General features: G+C 40.6%; 1 protein-coding gene across 1 annotated transcript in view; it reads left to right on the top strand.

Annotated features, from left to right (window-relative positions):
- The window catches only part of mgat4c (mgat4 family member C), a 131,007-nt gene that overhangs the window by 42,574 nt on the left and 63,477 nt on the right, over positions 1-24,956 (top strand). Inside the window, exon 3 of the mRNA XM_077193444.1 lies at positions 19,824-19,913. The gene's annotated coding sequence lies outside the window, so the exon portion shown is untranslated. The remainder of the gene's footprint in view (positions 1-19,823; positions 19,914-24,956) is intronic.

The raw sequence follows: 24,956 nt of genomic DNA on the forward strand, positions 1-24,956 counted from the left end.
AGATTTTTGAGTCGAATATATTTTCGGAGCACTAATTGTGTGATGTTTTTTCAAAGCTGCTTTTTTTCAAGAAAACAAAAATGTTCAGTGCCTGTCATGTCAGTTTGATTGATTGACAGACTAACTGACTGACAGACAGACAGACAGACAGGACTGTTGTTGGTACCTGATATAAAAAAAACATGGCACCCGTGCTTGCAGTTTCTTGTTTTTAATGTTTTCAGAGGGAAGGTTTTTCTTTAATGGTAATCTTAATCTTTGGTAAACCTTAAATTATTCACGGTAATTCAAATGAGGCAGTTTATCACCATTATACAGCCATTCGAAAGTGCTAATTGATTGGGCCTTTCAATGTTTGACACAGTGAGTGTAAAGGACTGGACATCATCATATGCACTCACTCTTAGAAAGATGAGATGTGAGAGGGAAGTAAGGGTTGAAACGGCATGTCTTCACGGAGAAGGCCTGCCAGAACCTTTTAGCCTGGCACTCGTCCCTCTCACACTACGCTGATATAGTTGTCGCCGGAGGATGTTAGTTGACACGCGTGCGTGTGTGTATTCTCTCAGAGCAGCTTGGAACGAGTGGCTGTACAAGTTGATCGGCTTCATTGAAGTGCTGTTCACAGTAGTTCCCATGCTGATCCATTGTTGTTGTCAATTAGGCATTGATCTGTCTTTTCACTCCTCAAAAATCAAGGCCATTTCAGGAAGAGGCTCATCTGCTCTAATAGTTATCTTTATGATTAGCAATTTTATCACCCAGCAATTTTCTGTCTTATTCTATATGCTTGCTGAGTGGAAACTGGCCATTAAATAGAGCCCCAGTCAGGGTGGCTTAGATTTATTAGGAATAACAGTGCAAATAATCCACCAGTCATTGCAGTCATATAATCAACTCACTATGTTAATTACTTGCCATTTTCCCTGGAAAGGGGGTTTATGGGAAGGGTCATTAAATGGCTCAGAGCGATTGACCAGTTTTAGGTTGGTGTGTTTGTGGGCCATCACTGACACTGTCAGTTTCAACTCAGTTTATACCGATCAAAGCAATCTCCATATATGTGAGTGTTTGTGTACCCATTTGATTTTCTTATGCGTAGTAGTTGTAGCATATAAACCTCAAACATTTGTTTAGATTTAGGCTTAAGAAAAGAAAAATAAACAACAAAGATGTTTATCATAGCAGTTCTATTTTTCTATTTTTAGCACTGTTAGTGATAGTGTAAAATACAAGATGACTGCTGTATGTGAGAGTAGAAAATAATCAAAGAATTACAGATATCAACTTAATTTCTTTTATTATTCTTGTAATTTATATCAGCGCAAAATGTAAAACATATTATCACACAGCTCTATGTAAAAAATATGGATACATATCAAGCATTGCGTTAGTTCTGACAGGTCACGTCAGTCAAGTTTGTATTAGCTGACTCTCAGCTGATCCACGTCTACTCATAGGAATATGACGCTTATCACAGCATCCATATAAAAGGTCAATCTGTATTATCAGCAGCTTATCACGTTGCTCAGGATATAATCACCCTCCTCCATCCCCAGCTCATTTTCTCGTCCAGTCAGGACTTGGCCTTCTGATTACGCTTCGAATCAGACTAATTTCTTGAATTATATTGTACTGTACATTAATTATTGAACATTAATGATATCGCTCCCTGCTCTTATCCATACTAGGCTGCATGGATGGGCTGGGAGTTCTTGCTCAGAACAGAACCATTCCCCCAAACCAAACTGTATGCTAATTGTCAATCATCTTTGATGATAGTGATCCTGACAGATATTCAGCTTTACAAAGTATACTCATATGGAAATATATAGCGAAATATACTATATGGTACAGTAACTAAATCATCACACAGGTTTAATCTCCTAAATGCAACTATAAGGCATGAAGATATTAAAGAGGCCATATGACCTTTTACAAAGTTTCGATTTTGTTTTTGGGGTTTACTAGAATAAGGCGTTCATGCTTTAATGTCCAAAAAACATAATTGTTCACATATTTCACATGGCTGCAGCCCCTCTTTTTTCAGTCTGTCAGTAACGCTCTGGGGTGTTTTGCAACAAAGCAACTCACTGAATAACTACCACGGTATGATGCATCGTCTGAGAAACTAACTAACAACCACTGTTTTCTCGAAACCATAGTAACATGGTCACACTTCTGTTGTTTAAACCACATTAGTTGAACAATATATAGATGATCTATTAAAGTCCACATGTTATTCTAACAAGAATGATTCTTAATGCACCTCTGTTTAATTCCAGTCTCTATGAAGCCCCTCCTTTCGAAAAGTGCTCTGCTGCCTTGGTTAGCATAAGATTCAGTTTCTTTCAAAAACCTTAAAACATCTTTAATTATTCCAAACTTTTGACCGGTAGTGTGTAGTTTTATAGCAAGCAATATAAAATTATCATTTTGTAATATTTTCAGAGAGCTTTTCTCTCCAAATTTGTGTCGGTGTGTGCTGCTATTGTATTTCAAGGCCAAGCGCGGTGCAATATTACAGTCTGAGGTCGCTCCTTACTTTATAGTAACAGTTACAAGGGATTCCCTGAGTTTTCCTGGGAAGCAAAGACGTGATAGATGTGAATACCTCCGTCTGTCCTCTACACTAAAAACAGTTCTTTCAAAACAAGTAGTTGGGCTACAGATACACACTCACATACAGGCACTCAAACAGCAAGTCTCACACGATTGGGGCATTTCATACCCGTAATAGTTGTTTGCTACACACAGAGGGAATCGAGAAGGCAGACGACTCACATTTGTACATGCAGGCATGAGGCCCGGCAGTAAATGGAGCTCATAATGGCCAGAACATGTTTGGACGGGCATCTAATGAGAAAGCCCATTAGGTATTAATAGTATTTTAAAGGCCCGGGGAGAGGGATCAGGAGGGATAAGAAAGCTTTGCCTATTGGATACCAGACAGAAACTGAGGCACATTTTTGGGGTTTATTTAAAATTATGAAATGGTATGAAGTGTAATTACAGTAAAAGTAAATATTAGATGTAGCTTTTGTCCATTCCGGATTAAATGTTTTTTGATTTGACCAGATTTAACTTAATACCACAAAAAAACACTAAATGAAATTGCTCTTCCATTATCATTCTGAGATAAAACGCCTTTTAAGGTTGATTCATCTAAATCCAGATTAATCAGACAGCAGAAGCTGTGTTTCTCTCACATAGTCTTCACCGCCAGTGGTCCTCTTTAGTCTTCCATACTGCCTACATCCTTTGAAGCTGCATTAGCTTTCACCCAAGATACTGAAGGTTTTTTTAGCAGCTGGAACGGTGGGTCGAGGTCATAGGTTTGGCTCTTTCTTTCTCTGTTGAAGGGGAAAGAGAGGTTTCTGGATACATCCCTCCTCTTTTACTTCCCACCAGACTCAAAAGATGCTGGGAAATGATTAAAGACAAGATTCAGATGAAAGTGATCACTGAAGGTAATAGACTGTAAACTCTCTGCACCGTGGGACTTCCTTTAGAACCGTTTTTGGTTTTGCTTGCTTTTAATGGAATGTATTAAGGTTGAATGTATAGCAGGGTTGTAGCATACAGGATGCAGAAATGCAATTTGAATTTGAGTGCAAGGAAGTAAAATGAATTGAAATCCAATGAAAATTTGTTTTTAAATATAAAAGCAAAGTTTTTCTATACAAACTTTAATGCTGGCTTGATAAGGTAGTAGATAAAGTGCTTGTTTGAAAGTGCAAAAGAAACATTTCTTATTGATATCAATTTTAAAAACATGCTTAATATTTGCCACTTAATATTTTTGTGTAAACATTTTTCAAGATTCTTTGATGAATAGAAAGTTCAAAAGAACAGCATTAATTTGAAATAGAAACTTAATTTGTAACATTAAGTATTTACTGTCACTTTTGATCAGTTACATCCGTGCTGAATAAAAGTGTTCATTTCTTTAAAAAAACAAAACAAAAAAACAATCTTACTGATCCCCCACTTTTGTCTATATATGGTAGTCCCTTATGCCATTTATATTAATACAAACATGATCCTGGTTTCAGATTTTCAAACCTGATGTAATTTATTTAAAATTTCATTTTCAAACCCTTAGTTGCTTTCATGACCCAAGAACTATCAGAATTACATATTTCTTTCACATTTACATTCTCTTGTGCCCCTATTTCTTCATCTGGTTATTCCTCATTTTTCAGATGTGTGTCAAGGGTCTGAATTTATCATGGCGACCAGCTTTGAAACTAACAAAATCACAAACAAATGAAAGGAGGGATCGATCGCAAGTGTCTCGTAGAATGATGAACTGGCACTTCTGTGAAAAATCAATGGCTTCTCTCTCCACAGGTCTGACGTTGTGCAAGCTCTTGTTGGCCTTAATTCTCCCACCATCTTTTCTCAAATTATGAATTTTAACCATTATGTTTGTCTTTTTTATTCAATTTCTCTTTCAAATTTCATGCCAATTTGATATCTGCAGAAAGCCCCCAACACTAATAGCACATAGGATAAGCTATATAAGTGAGTGCAGCTGGATGTATTCACAGTCGTATTGACTTTCGCCTGCCTTTATCTGTCTTGCTTTGTGTGGCACTTGCTTATTGGCTGCGTGTCTTAGAACTCTATTGATCTGCTATATATGTTGCATCTCTGTGGGCAAGCCTTTATTAACAGAATCCATAAAACAGACACATGGCATTCCCACAGTGTGCTCATATCTCCAGAATCTCTGTTCATATCATTCATAATTCATGTGTAAACCTTTAACCTCAACCTCAGCGTAACATGAATACATTATTAACTTTGTTTCTTCATCATACTGTAGATTAACATGTTTGCTACTTCTGGGTACAAATATAATTGCACCTGAAATGAAAGACATAGTATGTTATGATTTTTTTTTAATCTTGATAGTTAATCTTAAAGGGATAGTTCACCAAAAAATTAAAATTCTGTCAGTATTTACTCACCCTCATGTTGTTCCAACCCCGTAAGACCTTCGTTCATCTTCGGAACACGAATTAAGGTATGTTTGATGAAATCTGAGAGCTGGATCACTCCTCCATACTAGTCCATAGGCTTCTTCAGGGATAGAAACTTGCCAGCCCCGAAAAGTTATTAAATACATCGTTAAAATAGTCCAAGTGACTACAGTGGCTCAATCTTAAGTTTATCAAGCGACGAGAATACTTTTTGTGCGCAAAAACAAACAAAAATAACGACTTTATTTCAACTATTCATTTCCTTCTCCTTGGGCCTCTAGTCAGTTAACTTTTTTTTGTCAGTTAACTGATTGCGTAGAGCTACATTACACGTAGGCTCACTATTGGCCGACGCTGGTCATGTGTGTGATGCGTGTGACGTACAACAACAGAAGCTTACGCTGTTATACTAGTGAACTGACTCGAGGCCCACAGACAACGTGTGCAATGCGTGTATATTGAGTTTATTGGTGTAATATTTTTGTGAGACACAAAATAAAGCGTCAATGTGGGTTGAAGCTGACAAATAAATGGTTCTGAGAAGATAGCAGATAATATTATGCACCTTTTTCTTTTGTATGGCACTTTAGTAAAGTTCAGCATTCAGTAATAGCATCTTTCTTTCCTTACTTCTAAATCAGCCTAAAGTCCCAATTTGACAGCAGACCTATCTCTGATTTTTTTATTTGTGTGTGTGCGCACACACGAGAGAATTGAAAGAGAGAGAGAGTGAGAGTCTGTAATAACTGTTAGCCTGTCAGTTATGTGAGATAGAGGAAAATCTTCGACAGCTTGAGAAAGTTCCTTCAGTTTCATCAGTGGTGGGAAAGCATGCTGTCACAGGGAAATCTACAGGCTGAAACAGGTATCCATCACAGAGAAAATGCAGAGCGACACATGTGAAAATGCTATTTACATCTAAAACAATAGAGGACACCAGAAAGGATTCTCTATTCATCTCTAACATTCCATCTTCCAAACATCCTTCCATTATGATGTTAGAGTTTGCAGGAAGCAAAATTGTAGAAGAGGAAACAAATATAATTAGAAATACCTGGCTTAGTCTGAAGCAGTATTGAGGAGTATCAACATATTAGCGCTACTAGCTTAACTACATTTTTCAGTAGGGTGACAGCATCTGTTATTTTCTAAAAAGCTTTTCCAGTAACAAGCTACCTTATACTTTAAATAGCAGTGAATAGCAACCAAATGCTAAATTGTTGTTTTTTGTCTTAGTTTTTGTTTTTACTCTAAATTACTGTCACATTGTACTGTTAACTATATAGCTGTTCAGGACCTGAAACACTGAAGGGAATTTGGTAAGGCTTTGTAAGTATACAGTAATAAAGTAATTAAAAGATATTAAAACTATTAGTTTATAGTTTATTCATAGTTTATATATTGTAGTTTCACCATTATTAATATATGAATATTTTTATAGTAAAGGAACTGTTAATTGGTTATTAGGAGTCAATAGTTCTTATTCTAGATTAGGTCATGGAAAATGTCATTAATTAAGTAAGTGATTAAAACCAACCTTTATTGGACATTAACTGCATTCATATTCATTGTTAAATAAAATGTATATATTACACACACACACACACACACACACACACACACACACACACACACACACACACACACACACACACACACACACACACACACACACACACACACACACACAGTGTTTCCATATTTTATGGGGACTTTCCATAGACATAATGATTTTTATACTGTACAAACTGTATATTCTATTCCCTTACACTAACCCTACCCCTAAACCTACCCATCACAGAAAACTTTCTGCATTTTTACATTTTCAAAAAACATCACTTAGTATGATTTATAAGCTGTTTTCCTCATGGGGACCAAAAAATGTCCCCACACGAACAAGGATTTCAGATATTGCCATCCTTATGGGGACATTTTGTCGCCACAATGTAGGGTTTACCAGGCCACACACACACACACACACACACACACACACACACACACACACACACACACACACACACACACACACACACACACACACACACACACACACACACACACACACACACACACAGTGATTTTGAACTCCCATAGACATAACTCACTATTTGTATTTAGCCTATTATTAATATAATAACAATGTAGAGATTAAAATATATTGACTATGAATTAACTTTACAAATGATTTTTAAGTACTTAATTACTGTATACTGTTTATTTCTGGTAACATTTACAAATGATATTGCTCCATTAAAGGGATAGTTTATCTAAAATTAAAACTGTCAATTTATTCACCCTCATCTCGTTCCAAACCTATATGACATTCATTCGTGGAACACAAAAGAAGATATCTGGAAGACGTTTTTTATTTCTGTCCACACAATAAATCACCCCGTTTTTTATGGGGCAAGAAATGAAACAAATGAAACAACAAAAACAAAAAATATTTTCTGTTATATTCTGCAGAGGAAATACAGTCTTGAAAGGTTTAGAACAATGTGAGGGTGAGTACTGTATAAGATGACTGGATTTCATTTTTGGTTGACCTGTTCCTTTAGTCAGCTTAATATTGGTTGCTACTTTTGTTAGTTGCTAACTTCATTTTAGAGTAGCTTGACTGTTGTTACACTTTTAGCTTGGTTGTAGTTTGCCACAGGTCTGTATTTGCAGACATCTCTCACATTGAATTACACTGGGCAAAATATCCACATGGATTTACAAATTCCCTGAAGCAAGGTCCAAAGCTAATTAAAGTCATACAGTGTGAAAACAAATCAGGGGAAGATGAGTGTGGGTGTGTAAACAGAGGTCAGTGCTTCTTTATCAAACAAAGACAGTTAATTGGGTCAGAACTGTTCTGCTAACAAGTCACAAAAGTTTTTTTCTCATCTTGAACTCAATGTGAGACTATACAGTGTAAGGAGAAGCATTTATTTTATTACTGCAGAATGATCCAAAAATAGACTTCACTGTGCTTGAACATGCTGTGGAAATATCCTGAAGCCAGTGACTATCAAGAACACCTTCTCTTTTTAGGCATTTGAAGGCATCATGCAGTAGGTGGAACACAGACTGTTCCAAACAGTAGGAAACTTAATGTTACTTCCTAAGGAAGATTGGTGTAGCCAATTTTATAACAACCATCCTTCATGGAGAAGATAATCAGAATGCATTATAACATTTTCAGTGAAACAAATAATCCCAAAAGAAATGGGTGAGTCAACAGTAAGGACATTTAAAAAAACATGCATTAACGCATGTTAAAACTATTAATAAAACGTCTAAGGTTACGACTGTAACCTATGTTCCCTGAGAACAGGGAACGAGACAAGACGGCAACGATGTTATGGGGAACGCCTCAGGCGTGACAGGTGTCTGAAATCACTATCAAATCACGGCAATCACATTAGCGTGAATGATTAACGTGCGACCTGGAACTATATAAGGGCGCCTTGCAAACATGACAAATCACCTTATCGTCTGAAGGGAATGTACGGTAGGCAAGCCCAGAGGCATGGCAGGGAGACGTATTGTCTCGTTCCCTGTTCTCAGGGAACATAGGTTACAGTCGTAACCTGAGACATTCCCTTTCGAAGGGAACTCAACAATACGTCAACGACGTTATGGGGAACGAAATATCAACACCGCCATGCTAAGGGGAGTGCATGCCAAGTGGCAGGGACAACTGTCAGAACCAGCAACTTCAAATGAAATGCTAGAACCACTCACCCTCAGGTCACACTGGGCTGTCAGTGACAGCACTCCCTACGGTCATAGCCCAAGCTACAGCCTCACAGGAAAAACCTTCATAAACATGGTTAAATGAAAGGCCTACCTGGGCCGGCTTCGGGCCTGGAACCACAGCTTCCAGTTAGAAGGGGTCCCTTCTAGGGAATGTGGCTAAGGAACCCAAAGGAGCTCCAGCCAATCACTATTCAGGGGAACGTACTCACCCCGAAATGCCACCAGGACGGCCTGACCTGGCGTCAGTACATAGACACTTAGTCTGGCCAGATCCTGTCTGTCCGAAGACAGAGCCTCTCGACAAATGCCTTAAGGCATCCAACCTGAGGGACTGCGAAGCTGGCAGTGAACCACTCGGCCCGGATCTCAGAGACGGGATATCCCGTAGAGTATGACTCAGCATAGTGCTTTCCAACCCTTGCTAGCGAGGGGAGTTTCTCTACTTCGATCCACGGATCTACCCAGTGTCTGTGTTTCAAAACACTGAGGCCTGTGAAGGCCTAAGAGCTGATCTAACTGGGAGGCCTCACGAGAGGCCTACGGCCATCTGACTAGACTCAGGAGGCCGCATGCTCATAGTGTCCCTCGGTGAGGGGAGCAAAAGGTCCACCTGGTAGGCAGGTCAGGCTGTAGGCAGGAAAGGTTCTGGGAGGGAACCAATAGCATAGAATGAACACTTTAGCGAGCCAGGGCGCAAGCTCGCCTTCAGCAGCTGCCTATTAAGGCTAGCTGAGACTGATAGCAAGAGGCAACTAGCTTCATAAACCCAGCACCATTAGGGAAACATTACAGGGAGGCCCAGAGAGGCCTACTACCTGATAGCCAACGTAAGTGGGAATTCACCTTCAGGGAGGCCCGTGAGGCCTACTACCTGATAACCACAGTATGTGGGGTGCTCACCTTCAGGAAGGCCCAGAGAGGCCTACTACCTGATAGCCAACATAAGTGGGAATTCCCCTTCAGGGAGGACCAGTGAGGCCTACTACCTGATAACCACAGTATGTGGGAACTCACATTCAGGTAGGCCCGGTGAGGCCTACTACCTTACAACCACAGTATGTGGGGGGCTCACCTTCAGGGAGGCCTGGTGAGGCCTACTACCTGATTGCTACAGTCTGTGGGAACCCTTCAGAGAGGCCTGACGAGGTCTATTACCTGACCGTTCTCATTCAAGGAGGCCTGGAGGAGCCTACTACCTGACAGCCACAATATTTGGGAGCTCACATCCAGGGAGGCCCAGAGAGGCCTACTACCTGACAGCCACAATATTTGGGAGCTCACATTCAGGGAGGTCAAGAGAGGCCTACTTACCTGATAGCCAGCGTATGTGGGAATTCACCTTCAGGGAGGCCTACTACCTGGTAACCACAGTATGTGGGGAGCTCACCTTCAGGGAGGCCTGAGTGGCCTACTACCTGATAACCACTTGTAGCTATGAGCCCTGAGTCCAGGTGATAGTACAAGGTGGCCTGCTAAGGCCAGCCAGCTGTGGACTCGCCTATCAGGGAGGCCTGATTGGGCCTACTAGCTGATAGCAAGTCATATTCTGCTAACATACACTGTTGGGAACCATACCACAAGCATATTTTACTATTGGGATTCCAGTAGCGCTATAATGTATGTCCCACAATGTTGGGACTCACCTCCGAGGAGGCCTGTTTAACGCCTGCTACCCATCTGTGAGTCAACTGCCCGAACCACCAAGGCCAACCACGTAAAGTGAATTGGCCTACAGCGCCCTCTTGGGGGCTGCCCAATCAAGGAGGCCTGCTGAGGCCTACTACTCAATGGCGCAGCCTTCGTTGGCAGATAAGCTGTTCACACAGCGCCTACCGCATCCTGGTGCCTAATCACATCGCCCATGGCAGTGTACTCTACAACAAAGCTAGCACCCTTAAAACAAGGGGAGTACAACATACGCCACTCTGCCTCAACGGAAGCCCCAATTAGTCAGGGGCCTACCATCTATGCATGGGTGTCAGCTCAGGGAAATGCTCTGGCTTCAGGGGAGCGTACTTCGACCAAAGAAGAAGTGAAGGCTTACTTCATACTCAACCCGAGCCATAGTGGTGCGAGATAGGAAAATACAGAGCTGGGAGTGAAGTGCTCAGACCTACCCTGTATCACAGGGGAATACTCACACCTCACCCTGAGGTTACCAGGGTGCGGGAATGCCAGCGGCTCTAGGGGTGACAGAAATGTGTCTGTGCCCAACCTAGGGGAGTGGGGCTTGACTTGAAAGCCACCACCTACAACCCAGCGCTCGAGCAGTAGCTCAGCAAGGTAAGTAAAGCCTATACTGGCGGCCTAATCCGTATGCCAGTTCTGCACAGCATGGTCAGGCAGACAAACCCAGTCTTCTTCGTGAAGCGAAAGACGGCCTAATCCTGCTCAATAAAGACATAAATACCACGGAGGCCTGTTTGAGGCCTACCACGTCCTTATAAACCAACCTCTGCACCAAGCTGCATTACTCCAGTCGCCCCAGAATGCAGAGAAGTGGCGGGCCTTGGCCGAACGACTCCCATGGGAGGAGGCTGTTATACAGGGATGCTAGAAACCTACATTCACAAAGTGAAGAGTCTGAAGAAGAAATGCTATTCTAAGCAGAACGCCTCATTATCCCTGGCACAGCCTAGGCCAGCTACAGAGGTGGCCCTGGTGAGGGCCAGCCTGCAAGCATAGATCTATCTGAGGGCTCGGAGGAGCCACAGCCTCTAAAGAATATAGTCTGTATTATTCTATACAAAGGGCTGCAGCATCACTCAGCCTATTGAAAACCCAAACAGAGCTCAAGGGGCAAAACTCAGAGAAGTCAACGGATCTGTGGGCCGGACATAAGATCTATCTGAAGCTCTAGCATCAGTCAACACTCCAAGTAAAAATTCTAAGAGAGAGACCAACTACTCTACCCTAAGGTGGCTAACAGCCCGAAGGCTAACACTGTTACCGTTCTGGCCACCTAGTGGGGAACTTCAGGACCCTGATATATCCAATAAAGTTCTCTTACCTTATTACCTTGACTTGACCCCATAACTCTATACAGGGAACGAGGTCTGTAAAGAGAAAAATATTTTTTAATCACAAAAAATACTCTTCAAAGACCAGTCAGCTCACTTGCGGCATGCGAAGTGAAGACCCGCCAGATAGTTCTTTGAAGAACCTGGGGTCCGGCTCTTTAGATGCCTGAAAGGGGCGTTTCCACTAACCAAGCCTAGGTGGACCATCAGAACGTAGTTCTCATCCTATGCCCATCCCCAGGCCTGATGTAATGAACGCCTGGGGGTCAGGAGAGAGGAGAGGGCAGATTTCGTGACCCTCAGGGGAGGTTATCCATTACCGACGCTGTGTGCGTTTGTGCTGGATAACCTCCCTCAAATCTCTCCTGTTGCGGGAGTCACGCCTCCTTTGCGACCTGTTCCTCGAGAGAGGGGGCGCACGAGAGGCGACACGGACCTACGGTCCTCAGACCGTGAAGGGCCAGGCCCTCCCGCCTGCCTGGGCGTGGAACCGGATCTCAGCGGTATGCAGGTCCTAAAAGCAGCTGAGCGCGCCTTCGCCTCTCTGAACTTCCCAAGCACCGCCTCCACGGAGGTGCCAGGAGTTCAGAGGGCGAAACCGACGAACCGAGGAGAAAGGCCTTCTCTTTCTCCCCAACGTCGGCCAGGTTTAACCACAGAAGTCTCTTCCTGGCCTCCATCGCCGCCATCGCGGCAGCAGTTTGTTTGGTGGCCCGGAGCGCAAGATCCGTGGTTCGGCGCGGCTCAGTAACCGCCTCAGGGGACATCCCTACCCCCTGGTCGAGATCCTGCAGCAGGTCGGCCTGGTATGCCTGCAGCACCACCATGGTGTGCAGGGAAGCACCAGCCTGAACCGCTGCCGTGTATGCTCTGCTATTCAAACACACTGTTGTCTTTAACAGTTTGGATGGCAGGGTTGGATCTCTCAGTGTCGACGTCTGCCCAGACACGAGATTGTTCTCAAACGACACGTCAAATGGGCATCATCGACACATACCCATGCTCTGCGATCCCCTCAACATCAGCAAAACTAACCTGCTGATGTCGGTGAAAACGGGCAGAGCATGGCCTCTTCCATGCCCTCTCGATCTCCGTGTGAAAATCAGGAAGGAATGGAAGGCTTACCTGAGCTGGTGGTGTATGGCCGGGGAGAAACCGATCGCCGATTTTACCGCGAGCGGTCTCTCCTCTCGCGTGTTGCCATGGCAGCTACAGCCTGCCGGCAGCACGCTCCACCACATCTGCCAGCTCTGCATACACAGGGCAGGGTGGCTGAGAGGGTTCAGGATCTACCTGATTATAAACCTCCTAAGCCATCTCGTGCCCGTCCTGAAGAGCAGCCACTGCAAGAAACCGTCGTTGAAAAATCCTCATCATCGACCTGTAGTTCGCCCTCGTCGGCCGTCGAACCATCTGAGAGGTTTACAGCCCTCTAAAAAAATTATCGACGAGCTCTATCTGGAAGCCCATGATGCAAGTCACTGCTCTGCCTCGGCACGAGCGGGACCACGAGGACCAGACATTGAACCCCCTTCACTCGAGAAGTGGGCCAGACGAGAGCGGAGCGTTTTAAAAGAAAAACGCTCACAGTTCACACAGAGGGTTCCCTCGAGAACCTCCCGTGCGCGCTCTTCTCCCAGGCAGGAAACGCACAGCTCGCTAAACATTTCATTTTCTTTCTCTTACCGTTTCTTTGAGTAGCATTTTCAAACAGACAGTCCCTGAAGACAATGAGATGATTTGTCATGTTTGCAAGGCGCCCTTATATACTTCCAGGTCGCACGTTAATCATTCACGCTAATGATACACGGGCTGTCGCCGGTCAATGTGATTGCCGTGATTTGATAGTGATTTCAGACACCTGTCATGCCTGAGGCGTTCCCCATAACGTCGTTGACGTGTTGTTGAGTTCCCTTCGAAAGGGAACTATTTATTCCTGTGATGGCGAAGCAGAGTTTTCAGCATCATTACTCCAGTCTTCAGTGTCACATGATCCTTATAAATTATTCTAAAATGCTGATTTGCTCCTCAAGAAACATTACTTATTAATATCAATGTTGAAAACTGCATAATATTTTTGTGGAAACCATTACGCTTTTTTTCAGGATTCTTTGATGAATAAAAAGTTTAAAAGAACAGCATTTATATGAAATAATATTAAAAATGTCTTATTTTAAATGCCTCCTTGCTGAATAAAAGTATTGATTTTTTAAAGAATAAAAAAAACCTTTGTACTGACTATTGAATGGTAGTGTTTTTCATTCTGAAAAATTTCAATAAAACATAGTTCAGTGCAAATTAAAATTGATTATTCCACGCAATATTTGTGTGTGCTCTTTTTTTAAGTTGCTTAGAGTATTACACCACTAACCTAGAAACATACTAACATCAAACATTGTTAAAATCACAAAGTTGAGTATTCTGTGCAGAACCATTCACAATTGCTCTCTTATGAGGTCCCATGATGGTTGTGTGATTAAACAGCTGCCCACTATGTTTTGAAACAGAGCTCTTGTCTTCAAATCACAATATTAATTTCAGTGGTTAAAATTAATGGCACTTCTATCCACTAGCATTCAAATTAGATCATATTCCATTAATCTCTATAGTATTTCTGTCTTTTAATAATCGCTTAAAAAGCAATAGACTAATTCAGAACATAGTAAATGAGAAATTGTAGCTTAATAATCAGCACCATGGACAGCTCCCATCATCCTCACAGACTCTCTTATATTTGTCTTACATTTTAGTTGGTTTTGGTATAGTTGGTTTATAGTATGGTTTTACTTATATAATAAATACTTACATAAGCTCACACACAATATTAAAAATGCATTAAAATATAAATATCCATAGAATCCACCAATTCTCTTATGAAAAGTGACATTGTTCCACATTCTCAAGTTAAGCTATTAATCCTAGCTAGCTGGAGGTTGCTGTAAGTTTACCTGAGCTCTCATTGTTTAAAATCACCACTCGCTCCTTGCGCTCTTATTCACAGTTCGGCTGGTCTGCAGAGCCGAAAGTAGCACTTAAATGAGGAACTCTGACCGTGCAGCTCAGGGTTATCTGTGCCTTTCAGCAATCAGCTCTGCGACCTTATTTCCCAGTGCTGGCACACATTTACTCTGGCCGTCACTTTTGTATAGGCTTCCTCAATCTCTAGTATAGGCTGACATATGATGTTATTCTTTGTACACATATTCCCTTTTCAGATCAAACTCTAAAGGTTGTGTTAGGCATGTTTTTGTTCTGATTGTCATGGAGGAATACAGGGTTTGATGTATATATTCTTCATATAGAGATCTGTTTTATAGAAATCCATATAGACATCAAAAGGCCATGAATGAGAGACTTGACTATTAGTTAATTTCATTGGAGTTTGACCATACATTCATTAGCAAAATATATGTTGTGAAGAAAAATCTCTGAGTGACAGCTTCTCGAACAAGAAAAAAAAAAACTTGAATTGGCTCCATAGGCAGCTCGCCAGTTCTGCGTCTGGTATTTTTTGTATCCATTTGATTCACTGACATTTGCATAATATATGATAGTTTAGTACTAAGTATATTCAGATGAAATAGTAGGTTCTAAAACACAGCCCTCTTTTCATAAACTTAATTCAGGATTTAAAGAATGTCAGATAACAGATGCTCTGAGAATGCCTAACAAATAAATAATAACAAGTGGCTATAACCCTGGACTCTGTCATGGATGTCCTGACTTGATCCATGACTGTCATCCTGATTACTGGGATTGTGTAACCTCATATATTTTCTCTATGAGACAGCGTTTTTTTTTTTTTTTTTTTTATCTCTCTGTAATGTAGTTCAGATGTTATGGGAAGAAGGAGGCGGGAACTGGCGAACATTTAAAGAATTTAATAATAAAATAAAACAAATACAAAATGAAAGTAAAAGACAGCAGCCTCTCACGTACGACTGCTGTCACATAATAAAACATAAACAATACAACATAAATACAGGCCTGGCCTCTCTCGATCTCCACTGTCGTCGCTCCTCCTTTTATGCTTCCACTCCTCCGTGAGAGATACGAGACCAGTGCGTCGCGCAGGTGAGGTGTCGCTCGTTAGTAATCACGGCCCACGGCTCTCCCACGGCCTCCCACAGCCCATGGCCTCTTCCTGCTCCATATGATAGACAGAATCCAAAAAATGTAATCCAACATTGTTTTTGTCAATATAGATGTATAATCCACTGGAATCTTTGCATCACATTTTTGCGTGCATGTAAATGGACAAGTTCCCGTTAATATATGTGCATAATGATGGCCGGTCCACTTTCATCTCAGCACATGAAGCCCAACAGTGGAGTCACAGCTGCTCAGCTTATTAGCTCATTGAATTAGACCAATCATGAGCCAAATGGAGGAAAGACCGGACAACCACGCAGCGCTTATAAATCAGTCTTACAGTCTAATGGAACACGGCTGTTTCAGCTGTTATTATCCAGCTTATCCAGTTGATCCGGCCACAGCAAAAACATTTCACAGAAATTTCGGCTAGAACGGAAGGAAACTAGAGATGGTCTCCAAGGCAGGAAACGTATTTAGTTCTAATTGAGGAAATGCAGTCCCTACAAAAAGGGGACAGCTTTCTTTAAATAAGGTGTTTTATCGGAAATGCTAGCTTTCCTTCTGGGGCGGTCGATGACCAACAGAGCAAGCGGTCAACGGAAAGGGTCGTAGTGTGTTTATCCTAGCTCGCTACATTTCTGGTGCTGGCTAAAGCCGTGTCACCCCCCCCCCCCCCCCCCCCCCCCCCCCCCCCCCCTTTGTCTCACCACTGACTGAGAACACACCATTAACAGAGCCACAGCTTGACAAGAAAAATGAAGAGAGCTATTTTCTGTGGCCTCGAGTGCCAGGCTGAATAATGAGCAGACATTCTTTCTCTCTTCCCCCTCCATGGATTCACTCCTCCTTGTGAAGACCCAGTCAGAGAAGAGTGTTTCTGTCTGTCTGTCCCCCCCCCCCCAACCCCCTCACTCTCTCTTCCTGTGCCCTCCCTGATCTGTGGCTTATTTTCCTAGGAAACCAGGGCAGGAACAGACTGTGTGCGCACATTCAAGATCTCTTAGTGGTGAATGAGATAAATGTCTCGTGTTGTCTTATTTATGAATTTGAAGATCAGATATTTTGCATCCAGAATGGCACAAACATTCATAATGAAATCAAAGTAGGTGTCTTACGAAATAAGAGTCTTGTTTAGTGCATTGTTTTGAGCAGGTTAGGGATGTGTGGGCCTGCCCATAGGAAAGAAACATCACAAATGAGATATCTTAAATATCTATGTAATTATTTATCATAGACAGCAATGACATTAAATTGAGAACAGCTGGAGTTGAAGTCGGGTTCAGAGTAATCCTACTCTAGTGTGTCTCGGCATCTCAAATTCATCTCAAATTGTGTTCAAATTGGCCAGTACACTGAATCAAATTATTCCAAAACTAAATTACCTTCTTCTTCTTCTTTTTCTTCTTCTTCTTCTTCTTCTTCTTTATCTTCTTCTTCTTCTTCTTCTTCTTCTGTTGTTTAAATGGCGGTTGGCAAACCAACTAAAAGGTGCATTGTCAGATAACATTCAACTTGGTTGAAAACACTTAAAGGATTAGTACACCTTTTTAAAAACTTTTGCTGATAATTTACTCACCCCCATGTCATCCAAGATGTCCATGTCTTTCTTTCTTCAGTCGAAAAGAAAATAAGGTTTTTGATGAAAACATTCTAGGATTTTTCTCCGTATAATGGACTTCATGGGGTACCAAATGGTCCAAAGTCCAAATGACAGTTTCAGTGCAGCATCAAATGGCTTTAAACGACACCAGACGATGCATAAGGGCAAATCTTGCGAAACGATCGGCCATTTCAAAAATAAATAAAAAAGTTTAAGTTTTATAAGCACAAATGCTCGCCTTGCTCTGTGCACGAACGTGCATCACAGAACAGAGCTTATTTATTTATTTTTTAAATGATCAATCGTTTCGCAAGATAAGACCCTCATGCATCGTCTGGTGTCGTTTAAAGCCATTTGAAGCTGCACTGAAACTGTCATTTGGACCTTGGACCGTTTGGTACCCCATGAAGTCCATTATATGGAGAAAAATCCTAGAATGTTTTCATCAAAAACCTTAATTTCTTTTCGACTGAAGAAAGAAAGACATGGACATCTTGGATGACATGGGGGTGAGTAAATTATCAGCAAATCTTTTTTAAAAAGTGAATTAATCCTTTAACTAAATTACCTTCACAGGTCGTTTTGGTTTTCTGTCATGCTCATGTTTCATGTCCTGTAAGTCATGTGATCCTGCCATGTGCTCCCCTCATCATGTGTTCTACTGTGTTTTCATGTTCTCATTGGGTTATTGTCTTGATTGTACACAGGTGTCCATTGTCTTGTCATTAGTAGTCTGTGTATTTAAGCCCTCATGTTTGCCATGTGTCTTTGTCAAGTATTGTGACCTGTAACCACTGTTTGGTGAGTTTTCTGCTTATTGCCATGCCATGCCATGCCATGCCATGCCATGCCATGCCATGCCATGCCATGCCATTGTTTTTTTTTTTTTTAAATAAACTCCATTTTGGGTTCTTCAAGCTTGTCTTCAGTGGACCTTTCATTACAATTATGTGCACTATGCTATGCATGTTTTATAATTATAATTACAATTTAGTATTCTATTTTAAGGATGCACAATATTGGATATTGACTGTAATTTGAGAATTTCTTTCTTTTTTTTACAATCTTATTCTCATTTCTCTTGTCATGACAACTATCTTGAGTGTTTGACATAGTAATGGAAATGGACATAGTAATAATGTTGATATGATTGGTCTTGGCGGAATAGATCTGCTACGCCGCTGCTGTTATTTCTGCTGCTGTTTGTTTTTGTTGCTGCTGCACACACACGACATGCTGCTGTGAGCAGATAAGACATGCTGCTGTGTACAAGTATTTGAAGGTTGAGCAGTGAGCTGTCACTATTGTATGTGATTGCAACCACATTGAGTTAAGGGCCTATCAGGATATCTGAATATCTTTTTTTCATACTGTACCTTATATCATTTTGTAATCTCTAAATTAACTTTTAAAATTGATTTTACATTTACTTTTTAGTATTTTATTTTCATTGATTATTAAATGGTCAAATTTTACCATCAGCCATTTATCAGTTATTAGCCATAACATGATAATAATTTAACTTTTTAGATCAGAATTCAGTGAATCCTTTATTCTGTGTCCGTAATGCATGTCAACAATTGAATCATTCTCCTAAGGAATATGAGGAGAAACATCTGAGACAAAGTTGATAATTTGAATGAAATGAAAGATTTTCTTCAAGTAAATGAGCCATATTTTTTCCTTACGGTTTTATTGGAGTCTAGTGAGTATATAAGAACCACAAAGGTTACAACACACAAGTTCACGCATACAAACACGAAGAAGACGGCATTAGTCAGATCCTATTTTCAGACACCTCTTGCCCAACCCTTGAGTGCTAAAAAATGACGAGAGTACCCGTCTGCTGTGCAGGCAGCTTGAATTCACAGCCAGAGAGCAACCGGTAAATCGCCATGGGTGTTTTTTCCTCAATGTGTTCATATTAGAACGCATGTACAGATGTCTGAGTTTGTTCAAATGTGAATTTGCTTTAGCGTCTGTGAATCGTGAATGCAGCTGTTCATCTCTTTCTCCTGTGTAAACATGTTGTTTGTGTTAATATTGTCTCCGAATGAGTTGGGATACGAGCGTGCTCACACAAGAAAAAGGTAACTGCAGCAGTAATAGTTCAGCTGACTTAGCTTGGGCATTGGGTTTGTGATATATGGCTATGGCCATTCATTGAGAGCCAATTAGGCCTCTTCTGTTTGTGAGAACTATGGAATCCCATAATGCATTACTCTCCAGAGCACCCATGGCTGCCTTCTCCAAAGAAAAAAAATAAATAACAGGAAATATAATTCTCAACGAGAAGATTCATGTTTACTCACTCATCACACTCACACAAGCTGCAGAAAATGAGAAATGTTCTTCTCTTCTGTCTGTTTCACATAGATAACAAGCCATTTTCTATGGATCCATTGATCGTCGTCTTCTCAAACCACACAGCTCGTTCCTACAAACACATCTGAGTCCTGCAAGCAGGTAACTTGTTTAATTTAATTTTTTGCCCTTGCTTTTTCATTCTTTTGGAGTCAAAAACTTGTTGAAACCACTTTTAATTGCACCACAACCTTCCTGCTTTAAACTGCCATTGCGACATACAAAAGCAGGGGTGAGAAGAGACCAGAGGATCTGCTGTATTGCAAAACCAAAGCACAGGCTTTTATCCTTTCAAACGCAGGCAACAATTGTAATACAGTCTGACCTATTTCTAATGCTGATTAGTGTGGTATTCGAGCTGACATTAAAAACGGTAACGTAATTATGCTAAAAGGTAAAAGAGAGGTAAATGCAGGGAACAGGGTCTCTTTGTTCTGATAGACTTTATAAACTCTACCTTTGGGTTAAGTGGTGGACTCTACAGATAAGGTTTGGTGTAAAGTAAGAAATCTCTATCTATAGCAGCCATTAACTTTTCCATAAAAGCAGTTTTGTAAGATCTTGTCTAACAGCATTATTAGAAAACTTTGCATCAAGTTCAACGGTGCAGTAAATGGCTCAATACCTGGAGCAATTCATTTGCAGTAAATGTGCAGTTATAGCCTGCGGTTTTAAAAGAAGTTGCTGAAATAATCTTGTGTAATCTGTGCACCCAAATTAGAAATAATAAGTTTATTACAATTATATATTTAATATTATATAATTCCACTGTACTTTTACTGAACAAATGCAGATTTCAAAACATTAATGCATGCATGCATATAGAAGGCTGTAAATGAGAGAATACTGTGGTGAGCTAATGAATGATCGGCACTTGAAACTGCCAGCTGTACATCTGTACCATCGTTCTTCACAGAGGCAAACACTGATGTGAGTGAACATTAAAGATTCATTCAAACAGCTGTTCCTTATCCAGGACAGCACGATCCACCACCATGTGCTCTGATTCTGAAGCTGAAGAGTATGGGAAGCAAGGGTGAAATTTTTTACTAAAGCTCAGGGTATTACACAAGCAGCGGATCTGTCTGTGCACTGTCTCCGGTGATTGAAGGGTTTACGTCATACTGAAAACATGAAATCCATGGACTGTAAGTTGAAAACTATGACAGCAGCATTTCAAGATTTTGTGCTTGAATTTAACACTAAAAGTTCAGGCTCAAAAAATAAAGTTGGAGTGTACTGAGAATGAACAGACAGACCATATTAATGTCTATTTGTATCTCTGTACAGTTTTTTTTACTCTCTCCTCTTTAGAGTTTGATTATTTAGCCAGATATCTGCTGTGAAGTTAAATTAAGCACAGCTCCTTAATTATCATTTTGTAATGCTGACAACATCAAAATGACTCTTAAGACTAACACTCTGATGTATCTTGTTGTAAATGCTCAAGTTTTTAAAAAGGTGCTGTTTTTCAGTCATTTGATTGAACAGTATCACTTGCCTTTGGTAAGTGGTCTTGGACTTATTTAGGTGAGTAAAGGTTTAGTCCCACTTTATATTAGGTGTATTTAACTACTATGCACTAACATTTAAATCAATCATTCGATACAATGCACTTATACATGATTTTTTACAGTGTACATATATTATTATATAATTACCTGCATGTAATTACATTTGTAATTAATTTCTGTACTTGCATCTATAATTACATTATAGATATGCCTTCCCTTATCTTTTAAGTCACACTTGAACCTAACTGTACCACTTGACCTGTCCCTAACCTTTCCTGTATCCCAACTCAATACCACCATAAGTGATTTGCAAAACAACATAAGCACAATAAGTACATTGTACTTATTTTTTGATGTAATTACATAAAGATATCTAATAAAAAAGTGTGACCGGACGTTACACTGTAACCACAAGTTCATTGTCAGTGGGAGAAAGGCAGCAGAACAGAGGTGGCAATGAAAGCTTGCCAAACTAGCAAACATAGAGATGAGATAGAAAGATAGAAAAATTATTAAGTTAAATTATTTAATTAAAAATTAAAAGATTGTATTCATAACAAATAAAACGCCATTTAGCTTTTACGTGGTCAAAGGAGATATTTTGAAGAATTTCTCTTTTTTTTTTTGTCCATTCAGTGTAATTTTAAACCACTTAAATGGAAAAAAACAGTTCCTCAAAATATCTTCTTTTGTGTTCCACCGAAGAAAGAAACTCATACAGGTTTGTAATGACATGAAGGTGAGTAAATGATAACAGAATTTCCCTTTAATATCATGGATGGAAATATGTAATCTGTTGTGAATACAAACTTTTGACGTAAAACATTCTAGCTGGAAATGTTAACAAAAATATTGAAAGAAATGCTTCTATATGAGCTTTTTTCAAACATGCATTATCAGTTATACTAGAGTGGTGAAAGTGCAATCTATAACTTTAAAGCATTAGTTAACAGTTGACAATGAAGTTTGCTCTTCTCTAGGATTTTATTCATGAAAAAAATCAAACAGCATTTAGCTTTTATGTGGTTACTTCTTTTCAGAGTAGTCTGCCACTCTATTCCCTTTATACTTCGAGGCATTCTCTATGATGAACAAATGAGTAATTTCAGACAAATGTATTAATTTGGTTAGTTTTATTAGCTATCACTCATATCCAACACAGAACACATTATTTACAGTAATTGTATCATTCAGATCAGCATGTTTTCACTTTTAGCAGTTAACAAAAACAATTAGTATAAGGAAAATGCTTGCACACAAGAGAGGTGGAAAGATCGCTAGAAGAGACTACCATGTCGTGAATTGTGTATCTTCTCAGAATCATGTCATTTGAAACATGTGTTTTTCTTTACACTTAGCACACAGGTCTGGTTTGCATCGAATGAAAGCTCCAAATTCTAAAGCTAAATGTTATCCATAAGTGTTGTTATTCACAGAAAATCTTGCCTTCATGCCCTTTTCAACAACATGAGGGTGACTAAATTATGACATTTTCATTTTTTGGGTGATCTATTCCTTTAATGGGCTTGCAGAGTTCACATTCACCCTCACAAAATTACAAAATGACAAATTCAGCATTGAGCACCATCTAAAACAATTTGCCTCTTTTTGCCGACATACAACTCAGAGATTGCTTTTCTCAGACTTTACCGGATATAATAATTTCCAGGATGAGATATTTTGTCCTTTGTCCCTAGACCTTGGTGAAAGGAAAAGGTAGTTATCTGTCAGCAACACAAAACACGTACCTCCCTTGCAGAATCTCAGCCACGCAAAAATAATCAGCCAAACAGGAGAGCTACTCCCGCTGGAAATCACGGTAATAAGCCCACCATCCCCTTTCGAAATAACAGCTGGTTATGTTTTTCTAATGGAGAAGCACCATCACAAGCCGTCGCTTCTCGTTCATCAGCAGCTGTTAGCTGTGACTGGAGGTGCAAAGAGAAATCGGCGTAATAATATTTGTGTGCTGTGTGCAGAACCAGATCTTCAAGTGATGAGAGCTGTATAAAGTTAAGGCAATGACCCTGCAGAAATGTTGCTCCTGTCTCGTCACCCTCACACCTGGATTTCGAGACTGGGGCAAGGGGTCCAGGTCAGTTTAATAGTGACAACTCTCATGCTGATGATTCTGGGGTGATACATGTGATACACACCATCTGCCGAGGGGTCAGTCTGCCCTGACAGGGCCTGTTTGAAACATGAGCGTGTGTCTGCTTGTGTCAGGCCGAGCACTTGCATCCCTCAGGCTAATTTGGAACTGATGGAAGAGAATCAGACATATTTTCTTCTGCCATTTATGCTCTATGCAGCTCGGGCAATAAAATTTGTTTTTGTTTTTGTCTTCAGGAGAGACAATTTTCCTACACTACATAAAAGAATTGTAATTTTTGGGTAAATATCTACATTTCCCTTATGTAGTACCAAACATGTATGAGTTTTTTCTTCTGTGGATCACAAAAGATAATATTTTGAAGAAAGTCTTTTTGTCCTTTCAGTGTTGTTTTGGACCCCATTGACTTTCATTGTATTGACAAAAACATTCTTCAAAATATCTTCTTTTCGTGTTCCTCAGAAGAAAGTAAGTCATAGAGATTTGGAATGACATGAAGGTGAATACATTATTAAATAATTTTCCTTTTAAATCATGAATGGCAGTATTTAATGCTACTTTTTGTTGTCAAAATTGACAGAATTGCTTCTTTACGAGCTTTTCTCATCCTCGTTTATAGTACTTTATAGCAGCTACATACTAATCTCATATTCTTCAGTGTTTGAAAGAATAAGCCAACTTGAAAGTACTAGTCGACAATTGAAACACGAGGATCCCTCGTGCACGGTGCTCTTTCAGCTCGCATGCAACCGAGCAGGTCAGCGCTAAAACAACCTCCATCCTACTATAGGCCATTTTAGAGCAAACACTCTACATTTTAACAAGAGCTTTGCCTGACCTCGTCCCCCCGTTGTTTTGCAGCGAGTTTGACTCCGCTCTGCTGATGTCGTGGAGTTTTCCTCTAACAAACGAGGCACGGAGGAGACAGCAGAGAAAATAAGAAACTAAGAAATCCCACATGGCATTTCACTTTTCAAACCAATGAGCCTTGCTCGCTGCCCTCTGCTTGGAAAGAGTCGCAGAAAGTGCGAGATTAATGCAGATCATCTGTCATCACCTGGCAGCTGATCAAAAGATCTCATTGGCAGACCGCATTCGAAAGTCCACTGGAGCTTCTTTTTTCTCACTTGGAGCTGTAGAGACAGTTTCTCAGACACTCGTGCTCTGGGTATTGGCTTTTGGCATGCAGGGAGAAAGGCGTGAAATGGCACTGGCATTCCTTGGAAAATTAAAAGCAAAAAGAGAGTGATGTTGAGACACACTTGTGTTTTGAGACATCAGGGAATACGGTTTGTGGCATGCCGAATGTAGATCCCAGAGCAGGGGATTTGGGCAGAATGTGAGTGGGGTACAAGGGGAGAAGAAGGGGAGAAAATTGTTTTCTTCAGAAGAGCGAGAGAGACTCTTGTTCTTTGTTGCGAGAGCTGTACCCCAAGGCTTTTTGGCGTGCTGATGGGGAGGAAGCAGGTCCCTGTGTTGTTGTTGTGCTGCTGTGCTTTCACTCCTTTTTTTTGTCTT

The sequence above is a fragment of the Siphateles boraxobius genome, unplaced genomic scaffold, assembly GCF_051911475.1.
Source record: "Siphateles boraxobius isolate OS27281-9 unplaced genomic scaffold, OSU_SipBor_1 31, whole genome shotgun sequence".
Taxonomy (NCBI): Eukaryota; Metazoa; Chordata; class Actinopteri; order Cypriniformes; family Leuciscidae; genus Siphateles; species Siphateles boraxobius.